We start from the raw sequence: 15,317 nt of genomic DNA, 5'->3' as shown, positions 1-15,317 counted from the left end.
GTACTGTGCAGTGTATATATACAGGAGGAGCGGTACTGTGCAGTGTATATATACAGGAGGAGTGGTACTGTGCAGTGTATATATACACAGGAGGAGTGGTACTGTGCAGTGTGTATATACAGGAGGAGTGATACTGTGCAGTGTATATATACAAGAGGAGTGGTACTGTGCAGTGTGTATATACAGGAGGAGTGGTACTGTGCAGTGTCTATATACAGGAGGAGTGGTACTGTGCAGTGTCTATATACAGGAGGAGTGGTACTGTGCAGTGTATATATACAGGAGGAGTGGTACTGTGCAGTGTGTATATACAGGAGGAGTCGTGCTGTGCAGTGTATATATACAGCAGGAGTGGTACTGTGCAGTGTATATATATATATACAGGAGGAGCGGTACTGTTCAGTGTATATATACAGGAGGAGTGGTACTGTGCAGTGTATATATATATACAGGAGGAGTGGTACTGTGCAGTGTGTATATACAGGAGGAGTGATACTGTGCAGTGTATATATACAAGAGGAGTGGTGCTGTGCAGTGTATATATACAGGAGGAGTGGTACTGTGCAGTGTATATATACAGGAGGAGTGGTACTGTGCAGTATATATATACAGGAGGAGTGGTACTGTGCAGTGTATAAATACAGGAGGAGTGGTACTGTGCAGTGTATAAATACAGGAGGAGTGGTACTGTGCAGTGTATAAATACAGGAGTGGTACTGTGCAGTGTATATATACAGGAGGAGTGGTACTGTGCAGTGTATATATACAGGAGGAGTGGTACTGTGCAGTGTCTATATACAGGAGGAGTGGTACTGTGCAGTGTATAAATACAGGAGGAGTGGTACTGTGCAGTGTATATATACAAGAGGAGCGGTACTGTGCAGTGTATAAATACAGGAGGAGTGGTACTGTGCAGTGTATATATACAGGAGGAGTGGTACTGTGCAGTGTATAAATACAGGAGGAGTGGTACTGTGCAGTGTATAAATACAGGAGGAGTGGTACTGTGCAGTGTATATACACAGGAGGAGTGGTACTGTGCAGTGTATATATACAGGAGGAGTGGTACTGTGCAGTGTATAAATACAGGAGGAGTGGTACTGTGCAGTGTATATATACAGGAGGAGCAGTACTGTGCAGTGTATATACAGGAGGAGTGGTACTGTGCAGTGTATATATACAGGAGGAGTGGTACTGTGCAGTGTATATATACAGGAGGAGTGGTACTGTGCAGTGTGTATATACAGGAGGAGTGGTACTGTGCAGTGTGTATATACAGGAGGAGTCGTGCTGTGCAGTGTATATACACAGGAGGAGTGGTACTGTGCAGTGTATATATACAGGAGGAGTGGTACTGTGCAGTGTATAAATACAGGAGGAGTGGTACTGTGCAGTGTATATACACAAGAGGAGTGGTACTGTGCAGTGTATATATACAGGAGGAGTGGTACTGTGCAGTGTATAAATACAGGAGGAGTGGTACTGTGCAGTGTATATATACAAGAGGAGCGGTACTGTGCAGTGTATATATACAGGAGGAGTGGTACTGTGCACTGTATATATACAGGAGGAGTGGTACTGTGCAGTGTATAAATACAGGAGGAGTGGTACTGTGCAGTGTATATATACAAGAGGAGCGGTACTGTGCAGTGTATATATACAGGAGGAGTGGTACTGTGCAGTGTATAAATACAGGAGGAGTGGTACTGTGCAGTGTATAAATACAGGAGGAGTGGTACTGTGCAGTGTATATACACAGGAGGAGTGGTACTGTGCAGTGTATATATACAGGAGGAGTGGTACTGTGCAGTGTCTATATACAGGAGGAGTGGTACTGTGCAGTGTATAAATACAGGAGGAGTGGTACTGTGCAGTGTATATATACAAGAGGAGCGGTACTGTGCAGTGTATAAATACAGGAGGAGTGGTACTGTGCAGTGTATATATACAGGAGGAGTGGTACTGTGCAGTGTATAAATACAGGAGTGGTACTGTGCAGTGTATATATACAGGAGGAGTGGTACTGTGCAGTGTATATACAGGAGGAGTGGTACTGTGCAGTGTCTATATACAGGAGGAGTGGTACTGTGCAGTGTATAAATACAGGAGGAGTGGTACTGTGCAGTGTATATATACAAGAGGAGCGGTACTGTGCAGTGTATAAATACAGGAGGAGTGGTACTGTGCAGTGTATATATACAGGAGGAGTGGTACTGTGCAGTGTATAAATACAGGAGGAGTGGTACTGTGCAGTGTATAAATACAGGAGGAGTGGTACTGTGCAGTGTATATACACAGGAGGAGTGGTACTGTGCAGTGTATATATACAGGAGGAGTGGTACTGTGCAGTGTATAAATACAGGAGGAGTGGTACTGTGCAGTGTATATATACAGGAGGAGCAGTACTGTGCAGTGTATATACAGGAGGAGTGGTACTGTGCAGTGTATATATACAGGAGGAGTGGTACTGTGCAGTGTATATATACAGGAGGAGTGGTACTGTGCAGTGTGTATATACAGGAGGAGTGGTACTGTGCAGTGTGTATATACAGGAGGAGTCGTGCTGTGCAGTGTATATACACAGGAGGAGTGGTACTGTGCAGTGTATATATACAGGAGGAGTGGTACTGTGCAGTGTATAAATACAGGAGGAGTGGTACTGTGCAGTGTATATACACAGGAGGAGTGGTACTGTGCAGTGTATATATACAGGAGGAGTGGTACTGTGCTGTGTATATATACAGGAGGAGTGGTACTGTGCAGTGTATAAATACAGGAGGAGTGGTACTGTGCAGTGTATATATACAAGAGGAGCGGTACTGTGCAGTGTATATATACAGGAGGAGTGGTACTGTGCAGTGTATAAATACAGGAGGAGTGGTACTGTGCAGTGTATATATACAAGAGGAGCGGTACTGTGCAGTGTATATATACAGGAGGAGTGGTACTGTGCAGTGTATAAATACAGGAGGAGTGGTACTGTGCAGTGTATAAATACAGGAGGAGTGGTACTGTGCAGTGTATATACACAGGAGGAGTGGTACTGTGCAGTGTATATATACAGGAGGAGTGGTACTGTGCAGTGTCTATATACAGGAGGAGTGGTACTGTGCAGTGTATAAATACAGGAGGAGTGGTACTGTGCAGTGTATATATATACAAGAGGAGCGGTACTGTGCAGTGTATAAATACAGGAGGAGTGGTACTGTGCAGTGTATATATACAGGAGGAGTGGTACTGTGCAGTGTATAAATACAGGAGTGGTACTGTGCAGTGTATATATACAGGAGGAGTGGTACTGTGCAGTGTATATATACAGGAGGAGTGGTACTGTGCAGTGTCTATATACAGGAGGAGTGGTACTGTGCAGTGTATAAATACAGGAGGAGTGGTACTGTGCAGTGTATATATACAAGAGGAGAGGTACTGTGCAGTGTATAAATACAGGAGGAGTGGTACTGTGCAGTGTATATATACAGGAGGAGTGGTACTGTGCAGTGTATAAATACAGGAGGAGTGGTACTGTGCAGTGTATAAATACAGGAGGAGTGGTACTGTGCAGTGTATATACACAGGAGGAGTGGTACTGTGCAGTGTATATATACAGGAGGAGTGGTACTGTGCAGTGTATAAATACAGGAGGAGTGGTACTGTGCAGTGTATATATACAGGAGGAGCAGTACTGTGCAGTGTATATACAGGAGGAGTGGTACTGTGCAGTGTATATATACAGGAGGAGTGGTACTGTGCAGTGTATATATACAGGAGGAGTGGTACTGTGCAGTGTGTATATACAGGAGGAGTGGTACTGTGCAGTGTGTATATACAGGAGGAGTCGTGCTGTGCAGTGTATATACACAGGAGGAGTGGTACTGTGCAGTGTATATATACAGGAGGAGTGGTACTGTGCAGTGTATAAATACAGGAGGAGTGGTACTGTGCAGTGTATATACACAGGAGGAGTGGTACTGTGCAGTGTATATATACAGGAGGAGTGGTACTGTGCAGTGTATAAATACAGGAGGAGTGGTACTGTGCAGTGTATATATACAAGAGGAGCGGTACTGTGCAGTGTATATATACAGGAGGAGTGGTACTGTGCAGTGTATATATACAGGAGGAGTGGTACTGTGCAGTGTATAAATACAGGAGGAGTGGTACTGTGCAGTGTTTATATACAAGAGGAGCGGTACTGTGCAGTGTATATATACAGGAGGAGTGGTACTGTGCAGTGTATAAATACAGGAGGAGTGGTACTGTGCAGTGTATAAATACAGGAGGAGTGGTACTGTGCAGTGTATATACACAGGAGGAGTGGTACTGTGCAGTGTATATATACAGGAGGAGTGGTACTGTGCAGTGTCTATATACAGGAGGAGTGGTACTGTGCAGTGTATAAATACAGGAGGAGTGGTACTGTGCAGTGTATATATACAAGAGGAGCGGTACTGTGCAGTGTATAAATACAGGAGGAGTGGTACTGTGCAGTGTATATATACAGGAGGAGTGGTACTGTGCAGTGTATAAATACAGGAGGAGTGGTACTGTGCAGTGTATAGACACAGGAGGAGTGGTACTGTGCAGTGTATATATACAGGAGGAGTGGTACTGTGCAGTGTATATATACAGAAGGAGTGTTACTGTGCAGTGTACATACACAGGAGGAGTGGTACTGTGCAGTGTATATATACAGGAGTGTGATGTACAATGTCTGTGAGGTATGGGGTTTTGTCTACAAAATATGATGTTTTCTGTTGTAACTTTCCAGAAAAATCCAGCCCTCTATGCCAATGCAGGCTGTCAGCTCATGCAGCACCTTCCCCCCTCCTCTTTTCGCCCATGGCTCACTCACACACTGACCAGTGCCCCCCTGCCTGGGCTAGCTCTGAAACCTTAAACCAACTTCCTCTCGAAGAGCAGGGGGAAGGGATCCCTTTGTTCGGAAAAACACAGGCTGTATGCCGGTATATGGGAAACATAAAAGTCATATTACGAAAACCATACCCAGTAGAGATATGAAAATCATATTTTTGTAACCTGAGCGGTCCCAGCTTCGATGCCGTGTCTCTTTCGAAGTTCCACCCTGCCCAGAACATGAGATATGATTTGCGCCCAAATGGACGGTCATATCGCATAGATGTTTGATGTTTTCTTGATGGGCTCATTACGCTGGGAAACATGATACCACTGATGAGTCCATACCAGCTTCTCCCATAAAGTTATAGCTAATCTAAGTTTTGTAGCCAAAACATAACTTGGATAAGAGAGGTGGGATCAACCCAGAATGCACCTCTCCGTGATGTCACATAGGAAAGTCTATAAGGCATTTCCTGGGCAAACCAGCTGAGAACAGCTGCAGAATCCGTGCTGACAAGAACTCCAGATGAGTGGAGACGTGTGGCTCCTCCCCCCTTAAAGCCGCATGGTCTGCCTAAGGAACAATATGGAACTGTGAGTGTAATATCTTTGTTTTCTCCACTTTTATTTTATACCTGTACTGTACATATTTTATGTCTCAATTTTATAGCAACTTTTATCTGTAATCACTGTCCTCTTTCGGAAAATAAATGAAATTATTTAGATCTGTCTCCATGCTCTAAGAATCGAACTATACGCCTTTGATAGATAATCGCTACTAATTCAAAGGGTTTCCCACGGACCCTCTTAATTTAACACTGTGAATTAAGTAACCGTGACTGGTGGCAGCGCGTTGTGTACGGCTATTACGGCTTGCTGGCAGTACAGAAGGGTCTTATATTGCTGAATAAGGGTCTGCAGCCACAGCATTGATAATTCCCTTACTGCAGAAGCCTAATTGCCGGTTCACAACAGGCAGCCCGTCCGGCGACCAATTATCCTAGGTGCAGTTCCCTGACTGACCTGAGGGTAAGGGGGGCGCCGGAGAGCTGTGAGTTCCAAAGTGGAACTGGGAAAGTGGGATATACATAAATCCCCGCAGTACTTGGAAGATTGATAGCAGTGGTGGGGCATCCAAATTAAACTCCCCCTGCGGCAAATTGTAGAGCGAGATTAGCTTGCTGGATATTTTTGGTCACATGGTGCCAGTGTTGGGATAACTAAGATAAGCCCCACTGCGCCTGTGATAGCCGTGTGCCGGCATTGTGTCACGCCCCTCCGTCCGCTGATACACCCGTGTCAGTGGTGGGACTGTGACATAGTGGTGACACAGGGTCCGCTGTCCGTCGCGTTTTGGTGGCAGCGGGACTCCCGTTAGTGTCGCCCGTAAGTAGACGAACGGCGGTGGGCTGTTCGTCACATATTGGTGGCAGAGCGGTGGGATAATCCTAGAGCATTAGTGATTTGGTTTGAGCAATCATTCCTCTCACTAAAAACCTGCACGGTTCCTGCGGGAATCCTGCATCATAGGTTTTGGAGAACAGACTCAGTGGTTACTAGTTCTGAGACATTTGTGTGTACATACAAGTATTCCCTCCCATTTCTTCGTTTTTCTTTTTCTATCTTTTATTTGGCAACCATGGCGGCAAAAGGAGAACCTTGGTACAACCGGCAGACAAAGGAAGTTCTTGCTGGGTTATGCACGTACCAAGGCCTTGACGCCACGAACAAAAACAGAGCTCAAATGATCGCGGCTCTAGTGCAGCTGGACAACGACCAGAATCCAGCGAGCGCAGAAGTTGGCCCAAGTGGCAATGGGGCTGCAGCAGAGGCTCCACTCCTGAGCGCTGGCCCCACATTCAACCAGGACGGGGTGGACCCCTATCTGCAAATGGCCTTGGACGCACTCCCCGCCGAAGACAGTGATGGGCGGGTGAGGCTGATCCAGCAATATCGGCAGGAGGCCCAAGCCGAGCGTCAAGCCCAGGCTGAGAGAGCTGAGCGCCGAGCGGAGGCTGAGAGAGCAGAGCAGCGAGCCGAGAGGGAGGCGCAGAGGGCCCATGAACTGGAGGTACTCCAGCGGGGTGGGAATGCCCCCACAGCCCGAAGCAGTGAGCCCAGCAGCGTCCAGACTCCTAAACCCCGGCCAGAGCATTTTCCCGTGATGGAAAAGGATGGGGACTTGGACACATTTCTGCGAGCCTTTGAGAAAGCCTGCAGACAGTACCAGCTGCCTAGAGACCAATGGGCAAGGTACTTGACCCCAGGGCTAAAAGGCAAAGCCCTGGAGGCATTTGCTTCTCTTCCGCCAGAAGCCGATGACGACTATGACGCCATAAAGCAGGCGCTGATCGCCAAATACCGGCTGACACCTGAGGTATACCGAAAGAAGTTCCGACACCTCCAACGTGGCCCACACGATAGCTACAGTGATGTGGTGCAAGGACTCAGGACCCACTTTGACCAGTGGATCCATGGACTGTCCGTTGAAACCTTTGAGCAGCTACGGGACCTGATGATCAAAGACCAGTTCCTGCATCTCTGCCCAGCTGAGGTCCGACAGTTCATCCTGGACCGCGAACCAACGAACGCGGACAAAGCGGCGCAGATCGCCGACAACCACGAGGCCAACCGGAAGCCCGAGACGCGGAGGCCAGTCGCCACCAGCTGGAAAGGGGGTAAGCCAGCAACCAACCCCAATGCCCCAGCTAGCCGTCCCTCCGGAGGCCCTGTCCCTGTTGCCAACAACAGGCCGGCTACTGACAGTCGCCTGTGTCACCACTGCAAGCGGCCTGGTCACTTCTCTTACACCTGTCCGGATAGGCCGAAGAACCCCCCAGCCAAGGCCCCCGGGCCCAACGCCTCTGTTCTTTTGGTGGGAGGTGTGGTTGGGAGGGCTGACGACAACGTTCAACCTGTTCAGGTGGGGGCCCGTCTTGCTACAGGCCTCAAGGACACCGGGGCTGAACGAACCCTCATCCGTCCTGGACTGGCGGCCCCTGAAGAGTTTGTTGAGGGGAAAACACTGACTGTCACCGGGATTGGAGGCACCCGTTGTCCCTTGCCAGTGGCACGAGTTTTTCTTGATTGGGGTGCCGGGAGCGGGTTGAGGGAGGTGGGAGTGTCTGAAAACCTGCCCACTGATGTTTTATTGGGGACTGACTTGGGGAGGATGGTTGCATACTATGTCCCTGACACCCTTCCCCAAACTGATAATAAGGGTAACGTTAACCCTGATGATGTTGATGATGGGAAACTGAATGTGTTACCTGCTAATGCCTTGATGAGTAATGATGCAACTAACAACCATTCTTTCCCAAGGTATGATGCTGATGCTGATGTGAATGTACCAAAGCAAACTGATAATCATTCTTTTCCTAGGAATGATGATGTTGATGTATCTGTGCCGACTGAACCCGTTAACCCTTTCTTTGAAACGGTAGATGTGTCCACAGGTACCGAGGTGCTCAGCCCCGTCACTCTGCGGAGTGAGACGGCTGAGGAACCCCTGGCAGGAGCAAGCAACGGTGCTCAAGAGAATGGGGAGGTGCATGGGGACCATGAGGAAGGTAATGCCATGCAGCTGACCAGTGCCACCGAGGAAGGTAACTGGCCCATAAGTAGCACTGCTCCTGAAGTGTTGGGGGTGGATGGGGAGGTAGAGCCCAGGGCAGCACCAGCTGGTGGGTCTGCAGAAATCCCCAGGGAGACAGCATACATAGCAGCTGTCACACGCAGTCAGAGTGCCCAGATCGCAGGTAACGCACTGTCTTCTGGACCCTCTGCTGCTACAGGAGAGACTGAACCAGAGGTGAACCCAGAGCCGGTTCCAGAGGGTCCCAGTAAAGAGGGGACCCTGACGTCACTTCTGGCAGCCTCCAGCATGGAGTTCCAGGCTGCTCTGCACTCAGATGCCAGCCTGGAGAAATTGAGAGGTCTCGCCGAGACGCCCACCTCCAAGTCTGATAAGGAGAGGGTGTTCTGGGAACGAGGAAGGTTGTACCGGGAGACAGTACCCGGAGATCCTAAAAAGGAGTGGTTGAGGGAAAGACAGCTGGTCGTCCCCTATCAGTTCAGAACTGAGTTGTTGCGGATTGCCCATGAGATTCCACTCGCTGGACACTTGGGGATCAGCAAAACAAAGGCACGGCTGTCTCAACACTTCTATTGGCCCAAGATGGGGACAGATGTAACACACTACTGCCGCTCCTGTGCCACCTGTCAAAAAGTGGGTAAGGCGGGGCCTGCTCTTAAGGCTCCCCTTATTCCTTTGCCGGTGATAGAGGAGCCTTTCCAGAGAATCGCGGTGGACATTGTAGGACCGCTGTCCGTCCCCAGCAGCTCCGGAAAGCGATACATTCTCACCGTGGTAGACTACGCTACCCGGTACCCAGAGGCAGTAGCTCTGTCTTCAACCAGGGCAGATAAGGTGGCTGACGCACTGGTGACCATCTTTTCAAGAGTAGGATTTCCCAGGGAGATGCTTACCGATCAAGGGCCCCAATTCATGTCTCGCCTAATGGAGGCTCTCTGTGAGAAAATGCAGGTGACGCAGCTGGTATCGAGTCCGTATCACCCACAGACTAATGGTTTGTGTGAACGTTTCAACGGTACCCTCAAACAGATGCTCCGCATACTGGTTGAGACCCAAGGGCGCGACTGGGAGCGGTACCTCCCACACCTGCTGTTCGCTTACAGAGAAGTTCCGCAGGCCTCGACCGGGTTCTCCCCCTTCGAGCTCCTGTATGGCAGGCGAGTCCGGGGACCCCTTGGGTTGATAAGAGAATCCTGGGAAGATGAGCCAAACCCCACAGAAGTGTCCATCGTGGATTATGTCATGCGCTTCCGTGACAAGATGCAGACCTTGACGCAGTTGGTGCATGACAACATGACGCAGGCTCAGGCTGACCAGAAGCGCTGGTACGACCAGAACGCCCGGGAGCGGACCTACCAGGTGGGTCAAAAGGTGTGGGCGCTGGTCCCCGTACCAACGGATAAGCTTCAGGCAGCCTGGGAAGGCCCATACGTCGTCCACCAACAGCTCAACCCGGTCACCTACGTGGTCACGCTTGACCATGCTCGGGGTAGGCGCAAGGCCTTTCACGTCAACATGCTGAAGGCGCACTACGAACGTGAAGCTTGCGTCCTACCGGTCTGCAATCTGCCAGAGGATGGGGAGGAAGATTCCCTCCTGGACATGCTGGCCCAGGCCAAGGCCAATGGGTCCATTGAGGACATGGAGATAAGTGGTTCGCTCACCGTGTCCCAGCGGTTGCAGTTGATGGCCACCCTGGAACTCTTCCGGCCCGTGTTCACCAACCGTCCTGGGAGGACGGAGTTAGCGGTTCATGAGGTGGACACCGGGAATCATGCCCCATTACGGCGAACACCTTATCGGATCTCTGAAACGGTGCAACAAGTCATGCGCCAAGAGATCGATGAGATGTTAAGGCTGGGGGTGATTCGACGGTCAAAAGGTGCGTGGGCTTCACCTGTAGTCCTCGTGCCTAAAAAGGATCGAACCACCCGGTTCTGCGTGGACTACAGGGGGCTCAACGCCATCACAACCTCTGATGCCCACCCGATGCCGCGCATCGAGGATCTGCTCGAGCGGTTGACAAACGCCAACTACATATCCATCATGGATTTGAGTCGGGGATACTGGCAGATTCCCCTGAGCCCTGAGGCGCAGGAGAAATCCGCCTTTATCACCCCCTTTGGACTGTACGAGTCCACGGTCATGCCCTTCGGCATGAAGAATGCCCCTGCCACTTTCCAGCGGATGGTCAACCACCTGCTTCGGGGACTGGAGGAGTACGCCGTGGCGTACTTAGACGATATTGCCGTCTTCAGTTCCACCTGGGAGGAACACCTTCAGCACCTCCAGGAGGTGCTCAAGCGTCTTCACCAGGCAGGCCTGACCATCAAGCCGGGGAAGTGCCAGATAGGCATGCGCAAGGTCCACTACCTGGGGCACCGGGTAGGCGGGGGTTCCATGAGTCCGGAGCCAGAAAAAGTGGACGCAATCGTGTCCTGGCCCACCCCCAGGACCAAGAAACAGGTGAAGTCCTTCTTGGGCACTGCAGGGTACTATAGGCGGTTCGTACAGGACTATAGCGCCCTTGCCAAACCCTTGACTGACCTCACCAAGCAGAGGCTACCCCAAACAGTCAACTGGACAGATGACTGTGAGGCGGCTTTCCAAGCTTTGAAAGCAGCCCTGTGCAACTCTCCAGTGTTGAGAGCAGTCGACAGCAGTCGCCCGTTTCTGGTACAGACCGACGCCAGCGAGTTTGGCCTCGGTGCTGTGCTTAGCCAGGTCGACTCGGGGGACCAAGAGCACCCCGTGTTGTACCTGAGCCGGAAACTTTTGCCGAGGGAAGTGGCATACTCGACCATCGAGAAGGAGTGTCTGGCCATGGTGTGGGCACTGCAGCGTTTGCAGCCCTACCTGTATGGGCGCGCCTTCACGGTGGTAACCGACCACAACCCTCTGAGCTGGTTGCACACAGTGTCCGGAACCAATGGAAGGTTGCTCCGCTGGAGCCTTGCCCTTCAACAGTACGACTTCACTGTAAAACACAGGAAGGGCAGCGAAAACGGCAATGCCGATGGGTTGTCCCGCCGGGGCGAACCCGCTGAGGTGCGCATGGCCGATTACCGAGAGGTAATGCCTCCTTAGCGCCCTCTTAAGGGGGGAGGTGTGATGTACAATGTCTGTGAGGTATGGGGTTTTGTCTACAAAATATGATGTTTTCTGTTGTAACTTTCCAGAAAAATCCAGCCCTCTATGCCAATGCAGGCTGTCAGCTCATGCAGCACCTTCCCCCCTCCTCTTTTCGCCCATGGCTCACTCACACACTGACCAGTGCCCCCCTGCCTGGGCTAGCTCTGAAACCTTAAACCAACTTCCTCTCGAAGAGCAGGGGGAAGGGATCCCTTTGTTCGGAAAAACACAGGCTGTATGCCGGTATATGGGAAACATAAAAGTCATATTACGAAAACCATACCCAGTAGAGATATGAAAATCATATTTTTGTAACCTGAGCGGTCCCAGCTTCGATGCCGTGTCTCTTTCGAAGTTCCACCCTGCCCAGAACATGAGATATGATTTGCGCCCAAATGGACGGTCATATCGCATAGATGTTTGATGTTTTCTTGATGGGCTCATTACGCTGGGAAACATGATACCACTGATGAGTCCATACCAGCTTCTCCCATAAAGTTATAGCTAATCTAAGTTTTGTAGCCAAAACATAACTTGGATAAGAGAGGTGGGATCAACCCAGAATGCACCTCTCCGTGATGTCACATAGGAAAGTCTATAAGGCATTTCCTGGGCAAACCAGCTGAGAACAGCTGCAGAATCCGTGCTGACAAGAACTCCAGATGAGTGGAGACGTGTGGCTCCTCCCCCCTTAAAGCCGCATGGTCTGCCTAAGGAACAATATGGAACTGTGAGTGTAATATCTTTGTTTTCTCCACTTTTATTTTATACCTGTACTGTACATATTTTATGTCTCAATTTTATAGCAACTTTTATCTGTAATCACTGTCCTCTTTCGGAAAATAAATGAAATTATTTAGATCTGTCTCCATGCTCTAAGAATCGAACTATACGCCTTTGATAGATAATCGCTACTAATTCAAAGGGTTTGCCACGGACCCTCTTAATTTAACACTGTGAATTAAGTAACCGTGACTGGTGGCAGCGCGTTGTGTACGGCTATTACGGCTTGCTGGCAGTACAGAAGGGTCTTATATTGCTGAATAAGGGTCTGCAGCCACAGCATTGATAATTCCCTTACTGCAGAAGCCTAATTGCCGGTTCACAACAGGCAGCCCGTCCGGCGACCAATTATCCTAGGTGCAGTTCCCTGACTGACCTGAGGGTAAGGGGGGCGCCGGAGAGCTGTGAGTTCCAAAGTGGAACTGGGAAAGTGGGATATACATAAATCCCCGCAGTACTTGGAAGATTGATAGCAGTGGTGGGGCATCCAAATTAAACTCCCCCTGCGGCAAATTGTAGAGCGAGATTAGCTTGCTGGATATTTTTGGTCACATGGTGCCAGTGTTGGGATAACTAAGATAAGCCCCACTGCGCCTGTGATAGCCGTGTGCCGGCATTGTGTCACGCCCCTCCGTCCGCTGATACACCCGTGTCAGTGGTGGGACTGTGACATAGTGGTGACACAGGGTCCGCTGTCCGTCGCGTTTTGGTGGCAGCGGGACTCCCGTTAGTGTCGCCCGTAAGTAGACGAACGGCGGTGGGCTGTTCGTCACAAGGAGGAGTGGTACTGTGCAGTGTATATATACAGGAGGAGTGGTACTGTGCAGTGTATAAATACAGGAGGAGTGGTACTGTGCAGTGTATAAATACAGGAGGAGTGGTACTGTGCAGTGTATATATACAGGAGGAGTGGTACTGTGCAGTGTATATATACAGAAGGAGTGTTACTGTGCAGTGTATATACACAGGAGGAGTGGTACTGTGCAGTGTATATATACAGGAGGAGTAGTACTGTGCAGTGTATATACACAGGAGGAGTGGTACTGTGCAGTGTATATATACAGGAGGAGTGGTACTGTGCAGTGTATAAATACAGGAGGAGTGGTACTGTGCAGTGTATATATACAAGAGGAGCGGTACTGTGCAGTGTATATATACAGGAGGAGTGGTACTGTGCAGTGTATAAATACAGGAGGAGTGGTACTGTGCAGTGTATAAATACAGGAGGAGTGGTACTGTGCAGTGTATATACACAGGAGGAGTGGTACTGTGCAGTGTATATATACAGGAGGAGTGGTACTGTGCAGTGTCTATATACAGGAGGAGTGGTACTGTGCAGTGTATAAATACAGGAGGAGTGGTACTGTGCAGTGTCTATATACAGGAGGAGCGGTACTGTGCAGTGTATAAATACAGGAGGAGTGGTACTGTGCAGTGTATATATACAGGAGGAGTGGTACTGTGCAGTGTATAAATACAGGAGGAGTGGTACTGTGCAGTGTATATACACAGGAGGAGTGGTACTGTGCAGTGTATATATACAGGAGGAGTGGTACTGTGCAGTGTATATATACAGAAGGAGTGTTACTGTGCAGTGTATATACACAGGAGGAGTGGTACTGTGCAGTGTATATATACAGGAGGAGTGGTACTGTGCAGTGTATATATACAGGAGGAGTGGTACTGTGCAGTGTATAAATACAGGAGGAGTGGTACTGTGCAGTGTATATACACAGGAGGAGTGGTACTGTGCAGTGTATATATACAGGAGGAGTGGTACTGTGCAGTGTATATATACAGGAGGAGTGTTACTGTGCAGTGTATATACACAGGAGGAGTGGTACTGTGCAGTGTATATATACAGGAGGAGTGGTACTGTGCAGTGTATATATACAGGAGGAGTGTTACTGTGCAGTGTATATACACAGGAGGAGTGGTACTGTGCAGTGTATATATACAGGAGGAGTGGTACTGTGCAGTGTATATATACAGAAGGAGTGTTACTGTGCAGTGTATATACACAGGAGGAGTGGTACTGTGCAGTGTATATATACAGGAGGAGTGGTACTGTGCAGTGAATATATACAGGAGGAGTGGTACTGTGCAGTGTATAAATACAGGAGGAGTGGTACTGTGCAGTGTATATACACAGGAGGAGTGGTACTGTGCAGTGTATATATACAGGAGGAGTGGTACTGTGCAGTGTATATATACAGGAGGAGTGTTACTGTGCAGTGTATATATACAGGAGGAGTGGTACTGTGCAGTGTCTATATACAGGAGGAGTGGTACTGTGCAGTGTATAAATACAGGAGGAGTGGTACTGTGCAGTGTATATATACAAGAGGAGCGGTACTGTGCAGTGTATAAATACAGGAGGAGTGGTACTGTGCAGTGTATATACACAGGAGGAGTGGTACTGTGCAGTGTATATATACAGGAGGAGTGGTACTGTGCAGTGTATATATACAGGAGGAGTGGTACTGTGCAGTGTATATACACAGGAGGAGTGGTACTGTGCAGTGTATATATACAGGAGGAGTGGTACTGTGCAGTGTATATACACAGGAGGAGTGGTACTGTGCAGTGTATATATACAGGAGGAGTGGTACTGTGCAGTGTATATATACAGGAGGAGTGGTACTGTGCAGTGTATAAATACAGGAGGAGTGGTACTGTGCAGTGTATATACACAGGAGGAGTGGTACTGTGCAGTGTATATATACAGGAGGAGTGGTACTGTGCAGTGTATATATACAGGAGGAGTGGTACTGTGCAGTGTATAAATACAGGAGGAGTGGTACTGTGCAGTGTATATACACAGGAGGAGTGGTACTGTGCAGTGTATATATACAGGAGGAGAGTAACTGTGCAGTGTATAAATACAGGAGGAGTGGTACTGTGCAGTGTATATATACAAGAGGAGCGGTACTGTGCAGTGTATATATAC

General features: G+C 49.2%; 1 protein-coding gene across 2 annotated transcripts in view; it reads left to right on the top strand.

The window, feature by feature from the left end:
• LOC141075022 (solute carrier organic anion transporter family member 1C1-like) overlaps positions 1-15,317 on the top strand; it is a 139,269-nt gene that overhangs the window by 1,925 nt on the left and 122,027 nt on the right. The gene's annotated exons all lie outside the window — the stretch shown is intronic.

This window comes from Dendrobates tinctorius, unplaced genomic scaffold (genome assembly GCF_039654945.1).
Source record: "Dendrobates tinctorius isolate UK_male_01 unplaced genomic scaffold, ASM3965494v1 ptg000348l, whole genome shotgun sequence".
Classification (NCBI taxonomy): Eukaryota; Metazoa; Chordata; class Amphibia; order Anura; family Dendrobatidae; genus Dendrobates; species Dendrobates tinctorius.
Note: the sequence above shows the minus strand (reverse complement) of the source record. Positions and strands in the feature narration are given on the sequence as shown.